Source organism: Protopterus annectens, chromosome 1.part1 (genome assembly GCF_019279795.1).
Source record: "Protopterus annectens isolate FY-2018-M chromosome 1.part1, PAN1.0, whole genome shotgun sequence".
Taxonomy (NCBI): domain Eukaryota; kingdom Metazoa; phylum Chordata; order Ceratodontiformes; family Protopteridae; genus Protopterus; species Protopterus annectens.
Window position 1 is genome coordinate 1,921,644,231 of NC_056726.1, and position 7,597 is coordinate 1,921,651,827.

The window sequence follows — 7,597 nt, forward strand, 5'->3', positions numbered from 1 at the left end:
GGTAGAAAGCTTGTCAATTTGTCATTGCCTGATAAAGGTTCTATGAGGGAGGAGAATGTTATAGCCAATATTGAAAAGCCTAAATAGGACAGGTGCAGACCTTCCTTAGCAAAAACAAAGCAAATTAATAAAGTCAATCAGCTTCTGTTCATATTGTGGCATCATTCTTGGTATAGAGAGAATGCTGTTCAGTGCTACTCACATACCAGCCTGTGACACACAGTCTGAGAGCTCCGTAATCTCTCTCTTCTTATAGCCTAAGAAGTTACATCTCAGGTCATTAAAATCTACATGTACTACGATTGAATCCTACTAGTACCTGTGGTGTAGTTGCTTAAGTTCATGTATAACTAGGCAGATCCTGGCCCCTGATAGGCAGCTGACTGTTATTTACTCCCTGTTCAGCCTGGAGAGTGGGGCATCAGTATATTGTACAATAGAGTCCCATATGACTAGAGTCATGTGTAGTGTATTGGTCTGCCTTATGGACTTGGTAGTTGATACTCCACTTGGTGTCGCTATATGTGCAGTGTTAGGTGTTTCAGTTGAGTGTATTCAGGTTTGCTGAGGATAACTGCTGCAGGTTGAATGTCTGGAAGACTTTTGAAATTTGGGAAGATTGTATTTATGTGCATCAGCATAAGTACGTCTATGTGTGGGGTGTGCACTATGTGTGATGGGTGCAATGTGTGTGTTTCTGACAACCAAATTGTTATTATGAATGTTTGTATGTAACAGCTTTACTGCCAGAGACATTGTATATATACATCTCTCACATACTGTTCTGGTTTCTTTGAGGATTAAATGGTAGTTAGTGAACAATAGGCAATTGATTAATTGTACCCATACCACCAAATCAGCTGCTGAGATATAAGGAATATGCATGTTCATGATGTCCAGTCTATTACTGGGTGAGCTACAAGAGTGTGGGGTGCAAGGGGGTTAATAGTAGGCTAATTAAGGGTGCTTTTGGAGATATAGACTAGACTAAGCTACAGAATACTAAATTCAAGAGGCAGTGCTCCTCAACATGCAAACTAGCTGCTCTGTGCTGCTTAACAAGCAAAGTTGTTGGTCTACACTGACCAAGTTACCGGTGCAGTTTCAGAAGTGGTTTTATAGGGAAAATTTGGTGTCTGTGTCTAACATGGTGCTACTAACCACCACTGCACGATGGACAGCGGTGCACAAACACTTCTAAGTTATACTGGCACTTAAAATACAGGAAACTGACTTCTACCTCCTCTGGAGAATAAAACCAATAAACTTACATTTTTTATGTGTTACTGAATTTAGATTTACCAGGCCACCACATTCTGCATAGTTGGAGTAAAACCAAAATTCAGTATCACACAGTTCTTTGGAGTCATAGTGTGTTGTAAGGGAACCTCCATTGTTTCACACAGCTCCACTGTGAGTAGTATTTACTCAAGTACTCATGCATGATTGCACATAGCAAAGGCGTAACACATCAGTAATGCTTTGTATAGGGCTACAGAATATATATCAGTATGTGTCATCTGTCACAGTCAACATACATAATATCGAGCAAAGAACATATACCAAGCTTTTACATAAAAACGCAAAAAGGATGTGCATTTTTTCTGCCTGACATTCTCTCTCTCAATATATGTTTTAAATGGTTTCTGATAAAGTTATTTAAATATGTTACAATAATGATACATTTCAAAAGTCTTCATGCATAGAAAGACACCCTTCTATAGCCCAGAAAGTAAGTCTTTTTAATTATGTATGGCAGGAGATATGGTAGATCTTATCATTAATCTTTTGCTAATGTCTGTGATGAATCATATGCTAATGACTACAAAGTTCATGACAGAACCTTCTTGATGACATTGAAGTCACTACAGATAAAAAAATAAATAAATAAAATAAAATTACTGCTACTTCTGATAAATGTACAGTCATACATCTATATCCAGAATGTTGTACCCATGTGACAGGCTGAGGACATAATACCACATGTTTTAAGTGGCCATTGCTTGTGAGAGCTTAGAAGAAGTCTGTTCTCAGATGGATCTACACCTTTTGCCTTTGAAAGTATAACAGTGTAATTAATTAAAATATATTCCAAAGTTTACTTACACAGGATGAGACAAGAACCCAAATAATTGCACATAAGAAGACAAACTTTAAAACTCCAAATCATAATAGAAAAATAAAACCTCATTTGTTCATTCTTCCAAGCCAACTACTTTGCCATTTAAGAATAACATAATTAGAATGTGAACGTTGTTGCCTTTTACTATTTTGTACATACAGAGGTCAGAAAGGACCTTTCATTTGTCTGTATCTGCCATGAACAGCCTCTGTAAATTGCAATCATCTTTTTTCTTTACTAAATAAAGTTTAATGGGTATAGAACATATTCTGACTATCAAATGTTATAACCTTAAATAAAACCACTTGTGAATTGTTGCAGCTGGAAACTGGTAGCGTGATGCATTAGTCAAAGGGAAAACAGCTGTGTAGGAAAACTGGCCAGCTACACAAGGAAATACTGCATAACAAACACAAAACATACATGCAAGAGTTGGCAAAACTCCCATCAGACTCGATTGCATGTTGTAGCTTTTAAAAATCCTTGTCTTCATTTTAGCTCCCATTTGCTACTTGCAAACAAGATGGTGTTGGTGCACCATATGCTGAGTTTTAAAATATGGTTTTGTAAACAATAATTCATGTTTCCTCGTGGAAGAGCTTATGCACAAAAATAAATATCTGCCATTCGCCATTTCATGTGACATAATTCAAGTGCAGTATATCGTGTCGGTAATGGAAGTCTTTCTCAGAAATGTATTTCATACCTACAGTACCTCAACATTTGAGATTTATTTTTTTAAACTGTGGATTGAGGGCCACCATCATTCACTTTAATAACAAAAGGATACAAAATGCATATAGAGCTAAATTAGATAGTTAAATGTTACGTTATTATACTACGTCATAGTCAGTGCTTCTCTGTAGGCTTGGCAATGCCTTTGTGTACTTACTGTTTATAACATTCCATTATATTAAGTGGTAATTTACTGCAGTAAATTTGCATTTCACTTGTGCTGAAATCAGACATGCATAGTTTTGGCTAAATCACTTAATTTCTTGAATTTATATACTTGCAAGGATCTGGAATGATTGTTTTGCTTCAAAATTAGTATTAAAAACAGTTTACTTCATAATCTGTTGTGATGTGCTGTAACATAATCCAATAAACTGAAAGATAACTGCAGAAGACACATAATCATGCACATATCCACATGCGGGCGAACACAGACACACACACATACACACACACAGACACACACACACACACACACACACACACACACACACACACACACACACACACACACACACACACACACACCACACACACAGATACATAGGCTCACTCACCCACACTTATATTCTAGCTGTCAACAATGAATGTCATAATCCCCTTGAAAAATTGTGGGGGAATAAGCATTTTCCTGCATTTGTTACATGTCTAGAATCCAGTTTTGTTTCTCTTTTTTTTTTTTCAATCATCAAAAGCACTGATTACAATTGTTGGGCATTTAGTACACCTGGAATGTTTAACTGAGTTTGGACTTGATTGTGGTGTTGTCTTAGAAATAAATCTCCACTCACAAAGAGACAGAAAATTCAAATTAAAGGAGTGGCAGGGACAAGCTATAAAAAGCTTTAGGCTGACAACATTACTTCCATTATTAATTTTCTTTCCTCCTTTAACTCCCACGTGCTGATTTTTGGAGTCAATCTCTTCTAGTGCTCATGTTTAGTAATTAAATTATATCAAAATCGCCCTATAAGCTGCTGTTCAGATTATCCTGCTTAACTATCTGATGTCTTGGTTTTATTCTTTCTCTCTTGTTATCTCATCATACAATCAGGGGAAAAAACTTGCCAACTGTACCACCAGTCAAAAAGAAATCCCATGCTGAGATATTAGGAGTATACCAAGGTAAAGATTTTATACAGAACCTTCAAAACAAGAGGAAGACATTGTTGGGTTTCCTTCCAGCAGTCCATTTGAAATTAGTTCTTGTTTCATCCATTTTCCTTCCAGCTAGGGAGAGCAAATATAATCTAGACAGTCATAATGTTATTGCGAGCTACATCAAGGATCTGAAAGTTGATAAAGGCTAAAAAACACTGCAATGTATACTAGCTGTGGTAAGGCTTTTTCAGAATGTACACTGAACTATTGATCTATAGTGTACAACAGCATTCTGAGTTAGGCTTTCCTCTGTGTTAAGATGACACATTTTGGAAGACTGAGGAAACTCTCAACAGACAAACAGCCTGCCAAAATTTAGAGGAAGAGAGGACAAATTCTTAAAACATTGTGATTTGCTCCTTGGTTACCAGTAATTTAGAACATGTCGATGCCTCGAGATTTTGTCTTGATTTCAAAGAGTGACAATGGTAATCGACTTCCTTAAGTCTATATGGTATTATTTGATTTTTAAAGGAATGCTCCTGGCATTCAACTGTGTGTGTGTGTGTGTGTGTGTGTGTGTGTGTGTGTGTGTGTGTGTGTGTGTGTGTGTGTGTGTGTGTGTGTGTGTGTGTGTGTGTGTGTGTGTGTGTGTGTGTGTGTGTGTGTGTGTGTGTGTGTGTGTGTGTGTGTGTATACATATCATTCTTGGGTGTCTTCATGAATCTTTATACAGTCAGTGGCACAGTCAGGCAGCCAAGCAGACAGACATGTTTCTAAGCAAGGATGAGTTTGAATGAATGAACAAATAGAACTATTTTTAAAATATTTATGGCATGTGTACTTTTAAGCTATGTGCCTCCCCGTTACACTGCATGTCTCAAAGAACTGACTGCATTTACATAACATTTCTTTTAGATGTCTATATTTTACAATTAGAAATATAAGGGAGATATATGGTAATAATAAAGGGCAACATAAACAAAAAAGTACTCAAAAGGAAACTTAATGTCAGTGCATTGCTAACTGCATTGTCATAGTGCAACAGTGATCCCAATAGCAGAGGTAGATTGAATGTAGTCTAATCAGAAAGACCTACTTTTCTATATTTTTTTTTGTTCTGATTTGCCACTAGAATTACATGAGTAAATCATTAATGATATCTACTTTTTCATAAAAGAGATTGCACCAGGTTCATGATGGTTTCAACCTGCAGCAACTATGACAGCACATGCCTGCTTGACTCCATGCCTAATGGTCAACTGATAACAGTAACTTTTCTTGGGAAAAACGATTATCGATAAATTTCTTTCTTATCCTGAATTATAACATGAGCTTTAAATAAACTACAAGTTCATTCTCCTTTAGATCTTATGGCTATAGACTGCAGCATAATACCAGCAAACCATACAAGGGCTATCTATAATATATATCATTCTTCAATTTATTTAGCACACTAAGAAAAAAAAAGAGAAAAATACTTCTGCTGACAATTGATACACAGGCTCATGCTAAAACCAGATCTAAAGAAAAATGTGACACTAATAGTTATACTGTGACATGCTTATATATGCTATAATTTTTTTTTGGCACTCGTATCACATATTTTATGGTAAACAAATAAAGAAGGCAGAGTACACTGCTTAAACTTTCTTTTTAATTAGAGGATTACACACCTTATCCATGCTGCATGAAAGTATCAATAAAAAAAGACTACAACGTAACAAAAAAATAATAAAATCCTCACCTACCTTTAGAGATAACAAACATTACACCCTTGCTTGGCAGGAGCATTTTCTGTAACCCACTTGGCACTATTCCTAGACTTTTCATCCTTAACGTGTATTAATTATAATCACCCCAAAATTTCCTGAACTCATCCACTTTCGACTGTTGCTGGCATGCCAGTCTCATGGGAAAGAGCAACTGATTCAAATGAAACCTAATTAAATTCACCTTTAAAGGTCCATAAATATCCAAGGAAATGTTTTCTTTTGTATTGTTATTTTGAGAGGAAGATCCTACAGCCTAAAAGCTTTCATAGAAATACTAATCCATTCTCTGTATCCCAAAACGCTGCATATATTCCAGCAGTGTAAGTCCACAAGTTCATGTTGGCAATCTGCTATCAGTATGTGTATATTTGTGAGTGTGCATGTATGTGTGTGTGAGTGTGTGTGTGCATAGTTGCAAATGTGTGTATATGTGTGAGTGTGAATGTGTGTGTGTGTATGTGTATGTGCATCTGATTGCAGGAAAGAGTAGAGAAACAGAGAGAGAGAGATTGTGTGTGTGAAGCATTCAGGAGAATGGAGACAGCAAAAAAAAAAAAAAAAGGAAACTGCAGTGATCTCTTCAAGTGCTCTAGATGGCAGAACCTCCACATCTGAAATGAGACATGCAGAAAGAAGAATGTAATGGCAGTCCAAGAATTCTTACCTCCTTTCTGGATGCAGCAACACACACTCACACACACACACACACACACACACACACACACACACACACACACACACACACACACACACACACTCACAGACGGTGAGCTGACTTGGGGAATTGATCCGGCACATACACAGAAAATTCATGCCCCCTCCCTTCCTCAACTGAAGACTCACAGCCTGGGATACAACACCCAGCTCCTGTCCTAAAGCGGATTAGTCAGTGTAATTATGTGGCAAGTGACTGCCCTCCTAAGCTTTTGCATAATAATAGAAACCTAAGCTGTACAGACACTGCTTGAATGATACAGAATCCTCTGATCAAAACTATCTGACTGCTGCACTTGGGAAAGAAAATAAAAATGTGCTTGATTTGCTTTCTAAAATTTGTCTGGGGGTTATGGTTTTATATTTGTTGGTCTGGGGGAGTTCTAGTCTAGAAATGTGGTGGTTTCTGCTAGAATGAGAGACACAGGCATACAAAATAGCAGTCTGTGTAGTATCACAGCATGAATTTGTTTATTCTGAAGCTGGATTACCTCCATCTTCCATGAAAATGCTCTCCTTTGTATTGCTGAAAGATGTAAGTATTTTTTACAGAACATTGCTGTTGTAACAATGCAACTTTTAGTTCCATGTTTGAAGGAAAGTGTAAAGTAAGCATTTAAAAACATTAAATGCAAAATAGCAGAAGCCAGCATTGTCTGAAAAGGAGGAACACTTCACCATGATGTCTAATTGTCATTTTATTCTGGTGCTCTTTATCCATGAAGAAAAAAAAAAACAGTACTGCAGTATACATAAACACCCTCTTATCGGTCTGCTTTAAAGGCTCGGCATATGAAATAGTTTGTGCCTTCTGTTTAGCCAAACATAGTATAGAGGTGATATTCAGACTTGTAGGTTACATGTCAGTGCTTTTCCACCTGTGTGACACATTATCAGTTGTGAAATACTGGTGAACTAAAACATTCATATCCTGGTAAGAATAAGACATGTAAAAATCCATCATGGGTGGAGTGACTTTCATTAAATAAGTGACGGAAGGCATAGACTCTTACATATTAATGCATTTATGTAAGAGGGAGAAAAAAGTCATAGCAGACATGATCTATAGAAAATCCTGATTTAAACTAATAAGACAATCATAACAGGTTAGCATCCAAACAATAATGAAAGGCTTTAGTCAGCTTTTTTA

The 7,597-nt window shown here is 36.8% G+C and overlaps 1 protein-coding gene across 2 annotated transcripts in view; it reads right to left on the reverse strand.

The window, feature by feature from the left end:
• LRFN2 (leucine rich repeat and fibronectin type III domain containing 2) overlaps positions 1-6,168 on the reverse strand; it is a 4,336,860-nt gene extending 4,330,692 nt beyond the window's left edge. For both annotated transcript variants that reach the window (XM_044085082.1, XM_044085073.1), the window contains exon 1: positions 5,710-6,168. The gene's annotated coding sequence lies outside the window, so the exon portion shown is untranslated. The remainder of the gene's footprint in view (positions 1-5,709) is intronic.
• Between the last annotated feature and the right edge of the window lie 1,429 nt (positions 6,169-7,597).